The sequence below is a fragment of the Orcinus orca genome, chromosome 9 (assembly GCF_937001465.1).
Source record: "Orcinus orca chromosome 9, mOrcOrc1.1, whole genome shotgun sequence".
NCBI classification, from domain to species: domain Eukaryota; kingdom Metazoa; phylum Chordata; class Mammalia; order Artiodactyla; family Delphinidae; genus Orcinus; species Orcinus orca.
This window is the reverse complement of record NC_064567.1, coordinates 53823478-53844643: the sequence shown is the minus strand read 5'-3', so window position 1 is coordinate 53844643 and position 21166 is coordinate 53823478. Positions and strand designations below refer to the sequence as shown.

At 36.8% G+C, this 21166-nt stretch overlaps 1 long non-coding RNA gene across 1 annotated transcript in view; it reads left to right on the top strand.

The window, feature by feature from the left end:
• LOC117199840 (uncharacterized) overlaps window positions 1-21166 on the top strand; it is a 75056-nt gene that overhangs the window by 44322 nt on the left and 9568 nt on the right. Inside the window, exon 4 of the long non-coding RNA XR_004481179.2 lies at window positions 3429-3636. This is a non-coding gene — a long non-coding RNA (uncharacterized LOC117199840). The remainder of the gene's footprint in view (window positions 1-3428; window positions 3637-21166) is intronic.

Sequence of the window (21166 nt, the reverse complement as noted above, 5' to 3'; positions counted from 1 at the left end):
GAGTTGCTATATGTAAAGTGCCTACTACCCATTAACTAGTATATATGTTAGATATTATTTAACAAACTTGCACATTTGTTTTGGTTTCATAGTTACATACATGTTCTAATCATAAGAAATTTACACAAAGTTTTATATTTGAACGTAATCATGTAATTTTTAAAAGAGAAATTTAAGTCAACAATGTGGCCATTGAGAGTTTTTCCCCCTTCTTTTTTCTTTAAAAGGAGTTCATACTTTACTCAAATTTGAGAATCACTGGTCTAGAATAAACTTGGGCTTTTTTTCTCTCTCTGTACACCACTTTGTACCCTCTAATACATCACAGGTATCACTCTGCAGTCTTAAAAATTAATAAGGATCAACCATACTCAAGCCCAGTTGTCTTGTTAGTAAGGTTTTAGTTCAAATACTACTGGGTAAGTGAAAAAGGTAGCATGTTGCATGCAAATTTGTGGACCAGGAGTTAGAATGTCTTCAACGACTTATGTAAACCTTTAGCAAGTTGCTTAACCACTCTTGGTCTTAGTTAGAGCGTCTTTGAAATAAAGGTTGGCTTTCAGGAATTCCCCGGTGGTCCAGTGGTTAGGACTTGGGGCTTTCACTGCCATGGCCTGGGTTCAATCCCTGGTCAGGGAACTATGATCCTGCAATCCACATGGTGTGGCCAAAAAAAAAAAGATTGGCTTTCAAGTCCCTTCAAGGTCTAAAATTTTATGACATTTTCAGTATACCTACTATTATATTATGATAAGTTGTTATGTACACCTAGTACTTAAAAACAATATGTGCCTTTCAAGGGGCCAGACTTTCATTTGGTATCATTCAGTTGGGAGTTTCTAGGTGTTGTTCTGTCCTTTTCTCATTGCCTGGTATCAGTTTGAATACACAGTTAAATTCCCCAAAGTAGCAGAAGAGAATATAGTCAGAAGGACAGGTTATAGTGATTACTTAAAGATTGTAAAATTAACTGGAAAATTCACACTTGGCTGCGTAGGATTAAAGAATCATTCCTGATTTTTTTCCACTTTTTTTAACCCATCATATTCTTTTGATGCTCTTTTGGGCACCTTTACCAGCTCTATGTCAAATGTTGTAGAAAGCACTTGTGGTAGCTGGTCTCCAAAGATGGTCTCCCTTGAATTATACCTTCTAGTATTCATACTGTTGTTCAAGATTCCTGGGTTGGCCCCATTTAACAAATAGAGTACAGTAGTGGTGATGATTTGTAATATCTAAGTCTGGATCACAAAAAAGCCTTGTAGCTTCTGCCTCGGTCTCTTAGAGCTCTTGTTATAGGCGAAACAAGTAGCCACTTAAAATTTACCTTAGACCACCATGCTGTGAGAAAACTCAATCCAGGCTCATAGAGAGGCCATAGGAAGGGACAGATGCCTGACCAGCCTACCCATTTAAAGTGTAAATCATGTGAGTGAAGAAGCCATCCTTGATGTCCAAGGCAAGCCTTCAGATGACTTCAGCCCCATCAACTACCTGAGCAAAAGCATGAAAGTCTCCAAAATGAGAATCACCAAGCTGAAGGCAATCAATTTACAAAACTGTGACAGAAAATAAGTTGTTTTAAGCTGTCGATTTGGCAGAAATTTGTTATGCAGTGATAGATAAGCTTGTTTAAGGACCCAAAAATGCTCATTTTCTCTTTTGATCAAGAATATCTACTTTAGGGACTTCCCTGGAAGTCCAGTGGTTAAGACTTTGAGCTCCCAATGCAGGGGGCATGGGTTCGACCCCTGGTTAGGGACCTAAGATCCCACATGCAGCACAGCTGGGCCTAAAAAAAAAAATCTACTTTATATCCCTCTCATACGAACTCTTTTAAATAAAGTACAGCCATACTTTTTTTCAGTAGACAATTTCCTTCTTTGTTTCATTTAAAAATTTTTTTATTTATTTTTGTCTAAGTTGGGTTTTCGCTGCTGTGTGGGGGCTTTCTCTAGTTGCAGCGAGTGGGGGCTACTCTGCGTTGCGGTGCGCAGGCTTCTCACTGCAGTAGCTTCTCTTGTTGCAGAGCACGGGCTCTAGGTGGTCAGGATTCAGTAGTTGCAGCACACGGGCTCAGTAGTTGCAGTGCGCAGGCTTCAATAGTTGTGGCACACAGGCTCAGTAGTTGTGGCCTGTGGGCTCTAGGGCGCAGGCTCAGTAGTTGTGGCACATGGGCTTAGTTGCTCCACGACAATTTCCTTCTTTGTTTCATTATTAAAAAAAAAATCACAAAGACATTATTTCACAGTTTCATGTCATTTCATCATCTTTTTGATGTCTGGTTTAAGATGCATTTTCCAGGAATAATTGAGTCATCATCAACATTACGAATCCTGTTGTTAACACCCATGAAAGAAACTTGCTTTAAGAAACAAAACCCAACTGCTCTTTCTATAAACATAAATGTTTGACCCTTATGACTGTAAAAGGATCAGAGAAGATTAGGAGTGGGAGAGATATTAAACAGGAGTCTATTTTAATCTGTTTTCATTATTTTTGACATTGTATTTAACCTAGGTCATTTATTTTAAAACACATTTAAGTAAAATTGAAATGTCATTTAAAATGTTGGAATTTTATAACTCTAAATCCAACTATCTCTAAAAAAGAGATTGCCATTTATTTTTATACAAATGTTTTAAGAACTGACAAAGTGCTTATAAATAACAAAGTGTTTTATAATACTTAATTTCATACAGTACCACCAAAATAAATTCTATTTAGGTCAAAGTGTTAAAATTTAAAGTTTTATTTTTAATAAAACGTAAGTTGAGGGGGAATGTTTGCTATAAGTTTAAAAGATTGACGTCAAATATTTAAAATAGCTCATACAAATCCAGAATAGAAGCAAAAGTTTAGGCTCCAATAAATGGACAAAAGAATTGAATGAACATTTTAATAAAGAAGAAATAAAATTGTTTAATAAACAGAGACACTGGGAAAGATACAATCTACGGGCTTTCTATAATCTCTTTATTCTTTTCCTGTTTATTAATTTTGAGCAATTAAGTATTCACCTCTCTAAGCAAGTCACCAAAGGTTTTACCATTTAAAGGACCTTTTTAAAGTTTGCAATACACTTTGTTAAGGCAAAAAGTAAGAGGTAGGCCATTGGCTTAAAAATGCCAAAGACGACATTTCTCTTATTTTTATTATGCAATTATTTAATAAAGGAGTTACCAGACTTCCAGTATTCAGTATATTTATATACTGGGCCTATTGTTTCCTAGATTATTCTACTCCAGTAAATTTACCCATTTTATGAGCATCTATATGTTTTGAGTCATCTTTTCCAGAAGCATGTCATTAAGAGGGTTCATGTTTATTTTTAAACATTAACTAATAACTTTTATTTTTTGTGTTTTTTCAAACTATTGATTTATTCAACAAATATTTATTGAATGTTCTTTTTGTGTCTCTCTAAGGGGCTGGGGACACAACAGACAAAGCAGATCCCCGCCTTCGTGAAGCACGCATTGGCGTCTCAAATATTTAAACCACGAATTCACCAATGGAGTTTGAGTAGTTAGAAAAGAAAAGAATTCCAAGGATTGAGCTTTGGAACATTCCAACGTCTGGTGTTGAGAGAGATGAGGAGTAAAGGACAAAGGAAATTAAGATGCCACTAATGAGGTAAGAGAAAAAGTGGGACTGTTGAGTGCCCTGGTAGCCAAGTGAAAAGAATATTTCAAGGAAAGGGGTGTAATCAGCTGTGTCAAGTGCTTTTGTGTGATCAAGTAGGATGAGAAATGAGAACAAGATTTAAAATGTGAAGGTCACTGATAACTTACCCCGTGGGAGTTGGTTTAGAGAAGGGGAGAACAGAAACTGGAGACAAGTCAAAGAACGGGCCAATCCAAGTATAGACAACTCTTCTTAAGACTTTTGCTGTAAAATAAAGAAGAGAATTGGAGTGGTGACTGGAGGAGAAAACAGGGTCCAGAGCCAGGAACATTTTATGATGGAAAAAAATTGTATACATAGGCTTATGGGGACGATCCCATAGAGAGTAGAAGATGGATGATGCAGAACATAGAGTGGAGAGTTGCTGGAGCCAGGTCATTGAGAAGGCAAGAGGGGATGGATTTAGTGCACAAACGGTGGACTTGGCCTTTGCTAGGAGGATGAACAGTTTATCCTCAACAGAAGAAAATGTGCTATCGATGAGTCCAGATGCAGTGAAGTGGCTAGATGTTGTGGATGAGCTTGGGGAAGTTCTCCCCTGACTGCTTCTTTTTTCTCAGTGCTATAGGAAGCAATTGTCTGCTGAGGGTGAGGAAGAGGGAAAATGAAACTTTGGGAAAGGAGGGAAAGGCATGAATAATGGGACAGATAGCACATAATAAGAAGGTAGAAATAGGTCTAAATGTAACAGTAATCACCACAACTATGAATGGAATAAACTTTCCAATCAAAAGGCAAAATTTTCAGACGGGATTGAAACAAACATTTATGCTATTTACATAAGTCAGATGTAAATTGCAAGAACAGAGAAAAACTAAAAATTAAGGATTCAAAAGGCGTACCTGTGAGATATCAAGTAAAAGAAACATGATCTAACTATATTACCAGGTAAAATGACTTTAATGAGAGTTATTACATAATGATAAAATATTCAGTTCACCAAGAAGATAAAGTAATTCTAAATTTTATGTCTCTAATAATGTAGCCTCAAAACATAATATGACAGAACCACAAAGAGATTTTTAAAAAATTTACCACCACAGTAAGAGATTTTAGCACAATTTTTGAGCAATTGAATCTTTAATTAAAATCTTTTTATAAAGTAAAACATAAACAGCAAACAAATAAAATCAGGCACAGGAGGCTTTCCTGGTCAGTTATCCAAACATTCAAAGAACAGACCAATCCAATATAACACAAACTCTTCCAGAAAACAGATGAGAAAGAATGTTCCCCAACCTGTTTTATGAGGTTAGCACAACCTTGAAACCAAAGTTAGTAAAAAACAGTACAATTTTATTTTTTAATTTAATGTAAAAATTTTTTAAAAATGAACAAACTGATTTGCTTGATAGCAAATTTTAAAAAAGATAATACATTATGATTAAGTTTATTACAAGGATGTTAGATGATTTAACATTAGAAAATATATTACTGTATTGTAATTCACTATACTAGTTCAAAGGAGAAAATCATATGATCATCTCAATAGATGCAGAAAAAGCATTCTGCATAACTCTATTCATAAAAACAATTTAGCAAACAGAATAAAAGGGAACTTTTAAAACTGAAGCATAGGGGCTTCCCTGGTGGCACAGTGGTTAAGACTCCACCTGCCAATGCAGGGGACACGGGTTTGAGCCCGGGTCCGGGAAGATCCCACATGCTGTGGAACAACTAAGCCCTAGCACCACAGCTACTGAGCCTGCGCTCTAGAGTCCGCGAGCGACAACTATTGAAGCCTGCATGCCTAGAGCCTGTGCTCCGCAACAAGAGATGCCACCGCAGTGGGAAGCCTGTGCACCGCAATGAAGAGGAATCCCCTCTCACCGCAACTAGAGAAAGCCCGCGTGCAGCAGTGAAGATCCAGTGCAGCCAAAAATAAATAAATAAAATAAATAAATTTAAAAACCAAAAAACCCTGAAATATAGTTGATTTACAATATTGTGTTAGTTTCAGGTGTACAGCAAAGTGATTCAGTTATATATAGAATTTTTTTCAGATTATTTTCCATTATAAGTTATTATAAGATATTGAATATTGTTCCTTGATACAATAAATCCCTGTTGCTCGTGTATTTTGTATATAGTAGTGTATACCTATTAATTTCATACTCCTAATTTATCCCCCCCTCCCTTTCCCCTTTGGTAACAATAAGTTTCTTTTCTATGTCTGTGAATCTGTTTCTGTCTTGTGCATAGATTCATTTGTATTATTTATTTTTATTTTTTTATTTTTTATAAATGTTAACTCCATTTCTTTTTTTTTTTTTAATATTTATTTATTTATTTGGCTGCACCGGGTCTTAGTTGCGGCACGCAGAATCTTCATTGCTACATGCGGGATCTTTAGTTGCGGCACGTGGAATCTTTAGTTGCATCATAAGAACTCTTAGTTTCAGCATGTGGGATCTACTTCCCTGAGCAGGGATCAAACCTGGGCCCTCAGCATTGGGAGTGCAGAGTCTTAGCCACTGGGCCGCTAGGGAAGTACCTGTATTATTTTTTAGATTCCATAGATAAGTGAGATCATATATTTGTCTTTCTCTGTCTGACTTACTTCACTTAGTGTGATATTCTGTAGGTGCATCCATGTTTCTGCAAATGGCAATATTTTATTCTTTTTTATGCAATATTATATGTATATTATATATATATGCAATGGAAAATATATATATATCACATCTTGTTTATCCATTAATCTGTTGATGGACACTTCAAATAGTGTGCTGTAAATAGTGCTGCTGTAAACATTGGGGTGATGTATCCTTTCAAATTATCATTTTCATCTCTTCTGGATATATACTCAGGAATGGGATTGATGGATCGTATGGTAGCTCTATTTTTAGTTTTTTAAGGAACCTCCATACTGTTTTCCATAGTGGTTGCACCAATTTACATTCCCACCAACAGTGTAGGAGGGTTAAAAGGAAACGTTTTTAACCTACCTTTGGGCCTGCGCCCAGCACTTCCTAATGTAGTGTTGAAAGCATGTCCTTAAATAATGAACAGGACAAAGATATCCTCTATTCCCATCACTGCTCAACATTGTACCTGTAGTCCTAGCTTGTGCAGTAAGGAAATAAGAAGAAATAAAAAGTATAATGATTAAAAAGGAGGAAACAAAATTGTCATTATTCATAGATGGAATACAGTTGACTCTTGAACAACAGGGGATGGTCAAGGGGGTTAAAGGTGGAGGTTCCACTTCAACACAGTGGGATGTAAGCTCTCTGTATCCATGGTTCCTCATCTGTACGTTTAACCAACTGTGGATCATGCCGTATTATAATATGTACTTATTGAAAAAAGAATCCATGTGTAAGTGGACCTGCACACTTCAAATCCCTGTTGTTCAAAGATCAACTGTAATTTTACATAGAAAACCCGAGAGTCCACAGATAAAGTATAAGATTTAATCAGAGTTTAGCAAGATTGCTAGATAAAAACATCAACATACAAAAGTCAATTGTATTTCTATGTAGCAGCAATGAATAGTTAAATAATGCAATTAGGGAAGATACCATTTCTTATAGTAACCCCAAGCACCAAGTACCTACTAATAGTTAATGAAAGTTAAGCAAGCTCCTTATGGAGAAAAGCATTAACTGTATTGGAAAAGGAATTAAAGAATATCCAAATGAACATTAAGATCTTCCATAATCTTGGCTAGAAGAACTCAGTATATTAAAATAGCAATTCCTCCCCAATATATCTATTTTTTCAATGTGATTCTAATGGTTGTCCCATCAGGGTTTTTCATGGAACCAGACACATTAATTCTAAATTATCATGGAAGAGCAAGAGGTCAAGAATAGTCATGAAATTCCCAGAGAAGAAGAACAATATCAGATGATTTGCTGTTTCAGATATCAAGGTTAACATAAAGCTGTGAAAATTGTTTAACACAGGGTTAGGCAAACAGACCAAGGGAATGGAATAGAGAACACTGAAACTGACCCAGGCATAGAGGAAAAATTTGATTTGTACCAGCGCTTGTATGTCAGTGGGCTGTTGTTTATGTTAATTTATAAAACATCGTTTTTTGAAAAAAAGAAACTGTACTTTCCTCCACAAAAATCAAGTCTAGGAAAAATGAAAGACTTACTCTGAAAGGAAAACTTGAAAATATAGGAAAATATCTTTAAAGAGGAAAACATAGGAAAATATCTTTGTAACCTTTGAATGAGGATAGATTTATTAAATAAGACACATATAAGAATGTGAACCAAAAGAGTAAATAATTTATCCATTTTACACTAATATTAAAACTCCTCATAATCAAAAGAAACCATGGAGGGACTGAAAAATATTAGTTGCATTGCAAAATGGTATTTGCAGTTTGTAAGCAAATGATTAGCATCCAAAAATAAAAACTGTATGAATTAATAAGAGCAGCATCCATCCAAAAGAAAAATGATCAAAAATATGTGCACAGTATTCAGCCTAGCAATACCATTCCTGTTATATGCCTCCAATACTTTTGTCTCTGAACCTATTTACACTCTTAAAAATTATTTGAAGAACCCCAAAGGGTTTTTGTTTCTGTGGGTTATATCTGTCAACATTTATTTATAAATACTTATTTCGTTTCATATAACAATAATAGATAACGACATGTTAATGTAAATAACATTTTTATGAAAAATAACTATATTTTCCAAAACAAAAGTGAGAAAAGTGGCATTGTTTACATTTTTTCAAATTTCTTTAATGCCTGGCTTAATAGAGCATGGTGTCTACCTCTGAGGATGGGGGTGGAGAGTCAACTATAACAAAGAAGGGCACTTAGGAGACCTCTGAGACACTAGGATTTTATTCTTAAGCTGATGTCTGCTGCATGAGTGTTCATTTCATTAATAGGATTTTAACTACACAGACATATTTCATACAAATTTTATTTAAATATGATATAATTTAAAACATATATTTATAAGGTAATACAAATCAGTTAAAAATGACAAAGCAATATTAGAAACACATTGGCTTTGAAATGGAAAGTGAGAGCTTCAGGTATGGTTTGATCCGGAGTCCATATCTACAGCTGGGGAAGAGATCATTTTCCTTCAGAGCACAAAGACTACATTGGGAAAGGCTGAATACCAGAATGAAGAACCACTGAAAGAGGAAGAGTCTAGGCAGGGAAAATTAGTAAATGTCCAGAGCCACAAAACATAAAACAAGTGTCACAAATACTTCAGTTAGCATTTCTCATCTTGCACTCAACTTTTAAAATGCTTGTTTTTCCTGTTTGACTTCTGCTAACCTGGATTTCTAGCTGGAATGAAACTTATTAAGAGGTATAATTATTTTATAATATCCCTCAATTATTTTGTACCTGTAACAGTCCAACTTATGCTTTAACTTTTTGCTCAAAAGATATTTTGATTCAATAATAAGCACTCCTTTTAAGTGTGGTGACATTCTGACTGAGAAATAGTCTTAAAAGCTTGTTAAAATAGTGACTGCTGTGCCTTGTATTCCAGATATTTTTACAAGTCATAATTAGGATCATATTGACTTTGAATGTAATTGCAACTTTAATTTATTTTATCTTATTTAATTTTTCATGTTTTTCTAGTTTTAAAACTGTTATTATAATAGACAACTTTCCCAAGCTAATTATTATTATTATTTTTTAAACAAATTTATTTATTTTATTTATTTATTTTTGGCTGTGTTGGGTCTTAGTTGCTGGGCGTGGGCTTTCTCTAGTTGAGGCGAGTGGGGGCTACTCTTTGTTGCGGTGTGTGGGCTTCTTACTGTGGTGGCTTCTCTTGTTGCAAAGCAGGGGCTCTAGGCCCATGGGCTTCAGTAGTTGTGGCTCATGGACTCTAGAGCACAGGCTCAGTAGTTGTGGTGCATGGGCTTAGTTGCTCCATGGCATGTGGGATCTTCCCGGACCAGGGCTCAAACCCGTGTCCCATGCATTGGCAGGCAGATTCTTAACCATTGTGCCACCAGGGAAGCCCCCAAGCTAATTATTATTATCACAGTTTATCATTTCTTTTGAATAATTGTGGATTTAAATAATTTAAAATTTCCCCTTTAGGTCCAAAAGTTTTAAAGAAAATTATTCTTTTTCAAAATTTTTAAATTGAAGTATAGTTAATTTTCAATGTTGTGCCAATGTCTGCTGTACAGCAGACAATGTCTGCTGTACAGCAATGACTCAGTTATACACATATGTACATTCTTTTTTTATATTCTTTTCCATTATGGTTTATTCCAGGATATTGGATGTAGTTCCTTGTGCTATACAGTAGGACCTTGTTGTTTGTCCATTCTAAATGTAATAGTTTGCATCTACCAACCCCAAATTCCCAGTCAATTCCTCTCCCACCCACCCCTTGTGGCAACCACAAGTCTGATCTCTATGTAAAGAAAATTATTCTTGATAGTAATCTCTCAAGACCTTAAGCAGATTAAATGCTATGTAATTTAATGTTTTGTTCATGGCTCAGGGTCATTAGGAATGTAAATTACTTTGTAATAATTTTAAATGCAAGTAGCTGTTTGTTTCTATACTTGAGATTATTCTAACTGGTGAGTGTAAAATTTTTATGTTTTTTAAAAATTGTATTGTTTTATTGGAATATAGTTGTTTTACAATGTTTTGTTAGTTTCTACTGTACAGTGAAGTGGAGTTCCCTGTTCTATACAGCAGGTTCTCATTAGTTATCTATTTTATACATATTACTGTATATATGTCAATCCCAATCTCCCAATTCATCCCACCCCCCCCTTTCCTCTCTTGGGGTCCATACGTTTGTTCTCTACATCTGTGTCACTATTTCTGCCTTGCAAACCAGTTCATCGGCACCATTTTTCTAGATTCCACATATATGCGTTAATATAGGATATTTGTTTTTCTCTTTCTGACTTACTTTACTCTGTATGACAGTCTCTAGGTCCATCCACATCTCTACAAATGACCCAATTTCGTTCCTTTTAATGGCTGAGTAATATTCCATTGTATATATGGACCACATCTTCTTTATCCATTCATCTGTCAATGGGCATTTAGGTTGTTTCCATGACCTGGCTATTGTAAATAGTGCTGCAATGAACACTGGGGTGCATATATCTTTTTTTTTTTTTTTGCGATACGCGGGCCTCTCACAGTTGTGGCCTCTCCCGTTGCGGAGCACAGGCTCAGGATGCGCAGGCTTAGCGGCCACGGCTCACGGGCCTAGCCTCCGCGGCATGTGGGATCTTCCCGGACCGGGGCATGAACCCGTGTCCCCTGCATCGGCAGGCAGACTCTCAACCACTGCGCCACTAGGGAAGCCCCATATATGTTTTTGAATTATGATTTTCTCAGGGTATGTGCCCAGTAGTAGGATTGATGGGTCAAATGGTAATTCTATTTTTAATTTTTTAAGGAACATCCATACTGTTCTCCATAGTGGCTGTATCAATTTACGTTCCCACCAACAGTACAAGAGGGTTACCTTTTCTCCACACCCTCTCCAGCATTTATTGCTTGTAGATTTTTCTGATGATGCCCATTCTAACCAATGTGAGGTGATACCTCATTGTAGTTTTGATTTGCATTTCTCTAATAATTAGTGTTGTTTAGCATGTTTTCATGTGTTTTTTTTGCCATCTGTATGTCTTCTTTGGAGAAATGTCTATTTAGGTCTTCTGCCCACTTTTTGACTAGGTTTTCTGTTTTGGTCTTTACTCTCAACATGAGCTTTAATTTTCTGAAGCTGTTAATATGCCAGCACCTAGCAGCAAAACTTTTCTAAGTTGTTACAACTGAAGTGCTACAAACTGATAAACTAGTTAAAAGCGTGACATAACCATGTCAAAAGTATCTGTGAATAGGCTTTGAGTAAAGTTCTCACAAAAAGGAAGTACTTGAATTTTAGAGCAAAGTTTTTTTAATTTTATTTATTTATTTGGTTGCGCCAGGTCTTAGTTGCAACAGGTGGGTTACTTAGTTGTGGCTCACAGGCTCCTTAGTTGTGGCATGCAGGCTCCTTAGTTGTGGCATGCGAACTCTTAGTTGCGGCATGCATGTGGGATCTAGTTCCCTGACCAGGGATCAAACCATGGCCCCCTGCACTGAGAGTGCAGAGTCTGAACCGCTGTGCCATCAGGGAAGTCCCAGAGCAAAATTTTTGATACCCCTTTTATTTTTTATTTATTTATTTATTTTTGCGGTACTCGGGCCTCTCACTGTTGTGGCCTCTCCCATTGCGGAGCACAGGCTCCGGACGCACAGGCTCAGCGGCATGGCTCACGGGCCCAGCCACTCCACGACATGTGGGATCTTCCTGGATCGGGGCATGAACCCGCGTCCCCTGCATCGGCAGGCGGACTCTCAACCACTGCGCCACCAGGGAAGCCCCCTGATACCCCTTTTATATCACAACAGTTTTAAAATTTTTACTTATAATTTTCCTTCTTACCAAGTTTCTAGTTATCTTTTACATAGTTAAAATTTCTAAGGAATCCTATGAATATGGATTGTTTTATAATCAGGAAAGAGTACTAAATATGAATGAAAATGCTGAATTGTTTCAGTTATATATGATTTTACCACTGTAATGTTTAAATTCTATACTTCCTGCTCATAATGTTGACTTTAAGCTTTATTAATTCCTTTCTAAACTATCTGTGATTTCTGTTTAAAAAGATTGTTTTTAATTGTCTCTTTTTCTTCAAAAATTATTTTAGTGATTTTTTATTTCTCATTTTATATTAAAACTGTTTTGTTGGTGCTCTGAAACTTTCAAAAATCTCCATTGTCTGTAGGACAAAACACAGACTACCAAAACTCTTCTCTAGTGTATTCCCAAATTACCTACCTTCTTTTACCAAGCATATCCCTGTCTAAGCTCTCTTTTCACATCCTATTGGTCTAGAATATGTCATTTTCAGTCCTATTTCCTGGTGAGCTTCTACTAAATTACCTGCCTGTACTAAGTGATCCACTGGTTAGATCCCTTTTCTTTATGAGACCTTTCTTGAGTTCTCCCAGCCCACACAAAACTCTCTCCTCTAATTATGTATGACACATTATCCTTACTACGGATGTAGATCTTGCATGCTGTTTTGGGTTGGCACTCTTTCTAGAGTAACCTTTGGATGATTTTATATATCTATAACACTTAGTTCAGTGTTTATCCATAATACCTAGAACACTGTCTTAGTAGCTACTTGGTAAGGATATAAAAATGGGTGGGTTCTTTTCATTTAGAGTACACACCAGTAGTCTACCTGGGAGAGTTCTTGTCCTTTCATGATGAAGTGGTGTGGGTTCCCTTTTGGCGAGGAATCCTGGCAGGCAGAATACTGTGAGTACACGTTTCTACCAGGAAAGCAAAATACAGACTGCTAGCCAAAACTCAAGTAATTCTGGCCAAAGACATAAATAGCCAAATTCCTTCAGAAATAGTTTCCTAGAAGCCATTTGCATTGACTGTGCTTTGCTCCAAACAGCCTCCTTTAAAAGTGTAAATCTTTAAAACTGTGGTGAATCTAATCATTGCAGATTGATAGCTTGGAGTAGTAGTGTTTAACTGTTGACTAAAATCATCTAGATTATTGCTTCCGTAATTCAATACAGTTTGGAAAGTCACAATTCATTTTCTGCAGATATGTGGTTGAAAGTACACATCTTTTTAGAACTGGAGTACCTTCTAATTTCTGAACAGTCTTTCCTCAAGTGTGGAATTTGTTGAACCTAGGGTGCAGAAGGAATTAAAAAAATATGTGAGTGTCATTGTATAGTGATTAAAGAGTCAATGGAAACAGCATTTTTCCTTAATGTGTACATTGATCAGAAAGTTGAATTCCTAAACTGGGTTAAAGACATTCATATCTTTAAATACCCAGAGGTGTACAATCAAAATCAAATAAACAAGTGTTTATTAATTGCAAACCAAGCCTTACATGGGATGAAAAGATATCTAAGCCATAATCTTTGTTTCTTAAAGTTTGCAATCTAAATAAGTAGCTATAGGTAGATAATGTGTTATTTATTGAATGAATTCATGATAGAATAAAGCAGTACATCATACTTGCCAAAGAATGATACAACAAAAATATTATCACCAGAGAGAAAGGGAGAGGAAGTTCCTTCAGGCTGGGATGAGTATAGAAAGCTGTATGAAAGTAAACTCAAAAGGTGTACTTGAAGAATGGGTGGACTTTGAATAAGGGAAGAAGAGAGAAAAAGACATTCTTGGAGATAAGGAATGAGAACAATGTGAACAAGGCCATGGAGTCAAAGCCATTTTAGGAGGAGAGTGAGTAAATTGGTTTTTCAGAGAGGTGAAAAATTATAGATTAGACTAGGAAAGGAGTTTGGAGTCAGATTGTAGAAGAGTGTGAATGCCAGATTAAGGACTAAGGACTTACCTTATAAGCAGTGAGGAGCTATTTAGGAAGATTTTGGTAAAAGAAACAGCTTAATCCAAGTTGAGTTTTAGGAAGATTAATTTGTTAGCCATGTGCCATTTGCAAAGGAAGGCAAAGAGGCTTAGAAGACTAATAAAGCAGTTCAAGTGTGAAGTAGAACAGAGGACATATGTAATTTTTCTGTCCAGCATCCCCTCTTTTCTGATTCAGTGGTTTAGGTGGAGATGACACCATTCTCCCTCACGAGCTATAGGTAGGCAGATGACCCTGATGTGCTCAATTAAAGGAGTCCATTCCTCTGGTCATAATTATTGGTTCATGAACGGGCACACACTCTAAACGGAGCCAATTAGCATTATTTCTAGAGCTTTTTTTCCTAGACCTATCGGGAAAGATACCCACTTCTTCAAGGATCCTAACATTGTCAGTGGTCATCTTTCCTGCCACATTGTGTGGTTGCCAGCCTCCAAGATGGTCCTCAGTGTTCCCTCCTGATGGTCATGACCTGTATAATCTCCTTCCATATTGTATTAGAGCTGGTCTATATCAGAAGTCCCCAACCTTTTTGGCGCCAGGGACCAGTTTCGTGGAAGACAGTTTTCCACGGACCGGGGTGGATGGCTCCGGGATGATTCAAGCACATTACGTTTATTGTGTACTTTATTTCTACTATTATTACGTTGTAATATATAATGAAATAATTATACAGCTCACCATAATGCAGAATCAGTGGGAGCCCTGAGCTTGTTTTCACTTGCCACTCACTGATAGGGTTTTGATATGAGTCTGCAAGCAATTGATTTATTATGGTCTCTCTGCAGTCAAACCTCTCTGCTAATGATAATCTGTATTTGCAGCTGCTCCCCAGCGCTAGCATCAGCGCCTCAGCTCCACCTCAGACCATCAGGCATTAGATTCTCATAAGGAGGGCGCAACCTAGATCCCTCGCATGCGCAGTTCACAGCAGGGTTCATGCTCCTGTGAGAATCTAATGCTGCTGCTGATCTGACAGGAGGTGGAGTTCAGGAGGTAATGCGAGCGATGGGAGATGAAGCTTCGCTCGCTCACCTGCTACTCACCTCCTGCTGTGTAGCCTGGTGCCTAACAGGCCATGGACCGGTACCAGTCCATGGCCCGGGGGTTGGGGACCCCTGGTCTATACGATGAATGAGTATACAGCAGAAGTGATGGTATGTTATCAGTGAAACTGGGTAGGGACAGAAGCTATAGATTCCAAAGTGGAATCAAGTCTTGGTAAATCAAGACAATTTTTAGATGGAAGGGAACACAGAGTTTTTTAGTTTGACAAACAGTTATATCATTAACAGATGTAGCAATGTCTGGAAAGGGGATTTGTTGTTGTTGTGGGAGATGGACAGGAGGAGATAAGGAAATTATTTTCAGGTTGAGACTCTGGATAGCAGCATTAGGAACAATGGCTGGTATTTATAGAAATAGATTGTCTCACAAAATAGTGAGTTCTCTGTCACTGTATGATTCCTTATTGAGAATGTTAGAGACTGGACTTATTATAATAATATAGCATCTAAAGTCACATCCAAGCAGATGATTTGATTTCTATTAGCTGTTAGACACACACTCAAAAGAAGGGATACTAAAAATAAGTGGAGACGATAGCCATAATCTCTCCTACCATAGAGCTCTTAACAGTTTTTTCCCTTGTTTCTCACTTGTTGCATCAGGTGAATTATAATCTCTGTTGGAGCGTACCGAGTTCAGTAGACAGACCGGAACCAAGATCAGGGGACTCGTCACAGCCATCTCTCAACTTTGCAAATTACTTTGGTTCCATTCTCACTTGATTCTATGCTGTATAAAACTGGCCATCTCAGAAAATACTCAGAAAAACAGAGAAAAACAAAAGATACCCCAGCAAATTGACAAACCTATATGTCTTCTTTCCATTGGAAATGATTTTATGTCCTGTAAATATCTTTCCTATATTGCTCAATACACTCAAATCCCCCTTTTCGTTAATTTTCTTTTCTTTTTAAAAAAGTTATCATCTATTCCTTTTTTCTGAAAAATTTTCCATTTTCTTTAACATAACCCCAAAGCAAACAAAATACATTGCTTGGAGAAAATAAAACAAAAATGTAGAACGAGGAAATTAGACTAGACAATTCTGAAGATTCCTTTTAGCTCATAAATGTAAATAGCAATCCTAAGTATTGATATTTTGTATTCAACAGCACTGAACTCCTTTAGTAATAGTTAAAATTTTTTTTAATGACACAATTATACAAACTATGTTTTTCAATACTTTTTCATCAGATTGTTGTAAAATTCTGTGAACATTTAAAAGGTATTTATGGGCTTGAAAAAGCTAACGTGCTTCTCTATTAAGCATCTTATTCATAAGAAGCCAAATCTTGATATTCAATAGGATATGTGAAAAAAAGCAAACAAGGAAGTGGGACAATGAGAAGAAAACAGGTTCATCAGATTCTTGACTCGTTCTCAGCCTCCCTTTACCTCTCACCTTGGATTCACTGAGTACTTGTTCTTTCAAGTCTGGAAAAATCTCTCCTGCTTGTGAGATCCGGTAGATGCCTACTCTGGAGATTTATTGTTTACTTTGCTTGCATCCAGTTGAATATTTTAATGAAAACTGGAGCCTTCCTTAGAAAATATTTGTTTTGACAAGTGGGAAAGGATTAGCAAAAGCATTGATAATTTGAGTGATTTTATAAAACCACACAGCAGAGTTTTTCATCACTGGAAAGACACTTAACATATTAAGGTTTTCTTATGCCATCTAGGAACAACAGAAAGACCAAGCTGTTGCAATTTTCACTCATCAATTATTTGATGAAAGCAAGGGAATTCCCAGACAGCCATTTTTAAGTACGCCGCAAGGCTAAAGGGGCTATTTGACTTTTAAATTCTGTTTGTGTAAACAAACGCAAACCAAGACCCAAATCGTGGGTCAGTTGACCTCAAAATTTTCCCTTCTTGATATTGTTCTTTTCCTCTGTCCCTCCCTGCAGCCTCCCTCCTCTTATTGACAGTTCTTCTTACCATAAGCTATTATAATATAGAAGGTATTATCTTTCCAGATAAAGGCAGAATGCCAAAGTGGGAGGCAGAATTTTGGCAGTATTCCTCTGTCCCTCCCTGCAGCCTCCCTCCTCTTATTGACAGTTCTTCTTACCATAAGCTATTATAATATAGAAGGTATTATCTTTCCGGATAAAGGCAGAATGCCAAAGTGGGAGGCAGAATTTTGGCAGTATTCCGAATTTTCTGAAAGACAATGTTCATTCTTCTTCCTTTATCTCCTTAGAAGTGAAAAATAAATCTCACTAGCCTTAATGGAACAAATTTAGCTCAGCTCTCAACAGACAATGTGTTCTTTTTTTCTATAGTCACTTCAGGGGGAAGATTCCTGAGTCTTCATTGTACAAGACTGTTTAAAAAATATTTTTCTCTTTCTTTTGGTATGACTTGTGTAGTATACAAGTGTAACTGAGTAATAAAATTTTAGTTTTCATGTTACAAATCTGGTTGCCCTAATTTAAAATTATATGTTGAATGATGAAAATTAAGCATTTAGTTGCCAAGGGAAAAAGGAATTCTATCTTAAAATTGTTTAACTACACAAGCTTGGTGTCTTTACCACTCATATTTTCCATCCAGAAAGTTGTCGGGAAAACCATTCCCCCTCTACTAGAGATATTGCACAAACGTAATGAAAATCTAAAATAATTTTGGTTTTCACTGCCCTTTTCTTATGAATTAGTCACAGTTTCTGTGTTATTCTTTGAAAAGAACCAAAGGATGGATTTTGTCAAAAGATTACTATGAAGAAGGAAATGTGGTTTGGGATTGACTAATAGAAATATGAGAAGAAGGTAAGATACTAGCTATATGAAAACAATTGGCCTTAAAGAAAATTCAGAAAGACTTGATTTGCCTTGTACAGATAAAGACATTTTATTTTATAGCCTATGTGATACAGATTTAGGAAACTTTAGTAGGTATGGCATTTAGGTATGCCTAAAACTTAGACACTAACCGACTATTCTGTATTTGAATTTCAAGTTTTTAAAACAATATTCAATGAATTTTACACTAGATTTACTTTTTGGTAGATTAAAAAATAATTTTTTAAAAAGAAGAAATAGTGTCTCTTAATTTGAAAGCATGTCTCACTATCTTGACTAGTCCATGGGATTTTAATGATTATTCTGGGGTTGCTTTTGAAGAGGAACTACTGCTAGAGATATTGCTTAACTTTTATCCATAATGTCCAGGGATCTGAAAACCAAGGAAGTCATGGTGGTGACTGATGGATGTGTCAGACTGTTTGTGTCTGTCCCAATAGAATGAAGTATTTAGTATTATAGTCATGGAACAAGGTCCAGATGTGAGTTTTCAAGTGGCTGTTTTCCCAACACTATTACACACCTCACCCCTTTGGTAACCTGAAGCAAGATCAGATTTACTGCCTTTGGCTGGTGAGCTTGTTAAGCCAAGAATGAGGATTTCTGCAGAGAACAGAGAGATTTGCTCTGTTGTGAGTCTCTGGACTCTTCACCAACCCTTCCAGTGGCACAAATGCACACCCTTCATCACAAAGGAGACCAAACACAAGAGTGTAGAAAGATCAGTGCCAAGCTCTCAGCATGACACAGTGGCTACAAAATCAAGGAGCCTTGGATCTCAGACCTTGTTCTGCCACCTACAAGTGTGTGATTCTGGAACAGCCTCCCCTCTCTGGCCCCAGTGGTGTCTACAAAATGAGATTCATGGAGGATTTATGTTATGAACTTACGCTACATATTTAGAATTACAGAAATTATTTTGGATTAGGAATATGTAGACAGTAGAATGTGATCTTATAAACTCTGCTTCTTATGTGAGATGGATTTCGTATGAAAAGTTGCGTGATGGGGTATTAACATTTTGGCACCAGTTCATTGACAGCCAGGACCAGAATAAGTGCCTTATTCCTGCCAGAATGTGAGGCTTTATGAGGAAAGTGATATTTTTAGTAGCCTTAGTTCATTATTAATGACATCCCTTCTGGCAATACTATCTACTGCCTAGCTTTTTTCTAGAGCCAAATTTTAGGAATATGTGTAACCACCCACTCTCTCTTCAATTGCTTGGAACCTAGATACTTTTCCCTAAAGTAATTAGTCTGTTTTTTGTCTATGGAAGGTTTTGGGATTTTTTTCCTTATCCTTGGTAGCCTGAAAATTCACCAAGTTTGAATAAGTATAGATTCCTGAGCTCCCTCACTCCCTAATTCATCTTAGAAAGCCCTTTGATCTGAAGTCTAGTGTTTTTCTGTAGCTCCAGGAAATTTTCTTTTATATTTATTTTCACATTTCCATTCCATGCTTCTGAGGACTTACATGAGAGGTATTTCAAATCATCTAGATCTCTTTTCCATGTCCCTTAACTTTTCTTTAACATTTTCCTTTTTTTTTTTTTTTGTACTGCATTTTGGGAGGAGTCCTCAGTTTAGTCTTTTAGTTCTAGAAGTTGGTCCTTAACTATATCTGTTATGGAATTCAGTTCCTCTACTAATATATTTTTTTCCTTTTTGAATCCTGAATGTAAAGAGTTGTCTAGGGCCATACCACCCTGAATGTGCCCGATCTTGTCTGAGTGTAAAGAGTTGACTTAATTATAACACCTTACTTCATAGTGCAGTGTTATCATTTGTCCAGGTAAGAATCTTGTTTCATTCATTTATTTTTCTAAACTTCATCCCTGATTTGCATTTTCATTTTCCCCACCACTGTTTCTATTTAGTATATTTGATATGTGTTCTTAAATATGCATGTATTCTTGCATGCCCAAAGGTATTTTGTTGTCTTCTGTGTGTGCTTTTCTCCTATATTATACAATATTGTGCTATGCAGTTTTAAAAAATTTTGGCAGTAATAGTTTTAATTCCTAAGAACTCCAATTGTTCTCTTTTTTTATAGCAGTCATATTTTTGCTCATGAATGTACTATCGTCTCAAATCTCTCCAAATATATGTTATACTTATTTAAGGTCTTATTCTGTTGTCCCTATTAATTTTCTGTAGGTTTTAGTTCTGTTATTTGAATCAGATGATCCTTCCCAATAGGGTTCATTTTCCTTAAATACTTGGTGATGATTATCTGTTCTTATTGTTGGTAAGGTCTGTTTCCTTGGCCAGATGAGAATCCCTGTTTACTTGTCTTTTAATGCATGTTCCACTTTTGCTGCTAAAGGAAGAGCACAGTGGAATGTGGGCCCAGAGTGCTGGTGTATTAGTTTCCTAGGGCTGCCTTAACAAAATACCCCAAATTAGGTGGCTTTAAACAATAGAAATTTATTCTCTCATAGTTCTAGAGGCTAAAAATCCAAAATCAAGGTGTTGGCAAGCCCATACAATCTCCAAGCCCTAGGAGAATATCCTTCTTTGCTTCTTCCAGCTTCTGGTAGCCCTAGGCACTGCTTGGCTGTGATAACATAAATCCATGCTCTGCCTTTGTCTTCACATGGTCATCTTCCCTCTGTGTCTATGTGTCTCTTTGTATTCACATGGTGTTTTCCTCTCTCTGTCTCTGTCCTCTTCTTATAAGGACATATAAATCATATTGTATTAAGGGCCCACCATACTTCATTAGAACCTTATCTTAACTAATTATACCTTCAATGACCTGTTTCCAAATAAGGTCGTGTTTTGATGTACTAGGGATTAGGACTTCAACATATCTTTTTGAGGGATACAATTTAACCTGTAACGGTGGGTAAGTAGCTTGTTCACTGAGTAAAAGTGGGCTTCCCATCCTTACCTTGCACATTGTCCCTCTCCATTCCCAGAAGCTACTCTGGGAGTCTCTGATTCCAGAACACCCAGTTTAGAGACCTGTACATGACAGTTTACCCTAGTGGCAAATGCTAGAGTCAGGATGCCCTTTTTTTCCTGTCCTCTGCTGTCACTGTGGAAGCCTTGCTTGACTCTGCTTCTCAGGCCCCAGAACTTAAGCCAGGAGCCTTTCCCAAAGCCTTTTAGCTTGGTTTGTAAATGACGTGCAGCCAGCTGCACAGATCTTTGCTCAAAGGGTTACTGGCTAGATCTTCTGACTGGTCCTTT